Here is a 414-nt window from a genome sequence, read left to right as displayed (position 1 = left end):
GGCTAACAGTCAGAAACAGAAACGTTTGGTTTCTTGGTGGTGAAAAAAATCCCTGGATTGATCAAAGTCGGTCAGCACAGAAACCATGATCAGAACCGGTCCAGGCTCCACGACCTTTCCTTCAGCCTCTCACATTCAAGTGACGTCAGTGTTGAACAGGAAGTGGACGCTCTCAGGTGAGTTTAAAGACTCACAACACTGTTACACACCTGCAGTCTGGGATGTCGAACAAATTCACACATCTCAAACAGCATCCTACTCGACACTCTGAGACAGATATTATATAGAGGATCAGAGTGGGATTGGAGTTCTTAACAGAAACAGGACTTGAGACTGAACCAGTCAGAGGAGACCAGATTTAACAAAGATGAAGTGTGAAGTGTCTGAAGAGGTTTAGGTTTAGAACTAAATGAG

The sequence above is a fragment of the Echeneis naucrates genome, chromosome 9 (genome assembly GCF_900963305.1).
Source record: "Echeneis naucrates chromosome 9, fEcheNa1.1, whole genome shotgun sequence".
Classification (NCBI taxonomy): Eukaryota; Metazoa; Chordata; class Actinopteri; order Carangiformes; family Echeneidae; genus Echeneis; species Echeneis naucrates.
Note: the sequence above shows the minus strand (reverse complement) of the source record.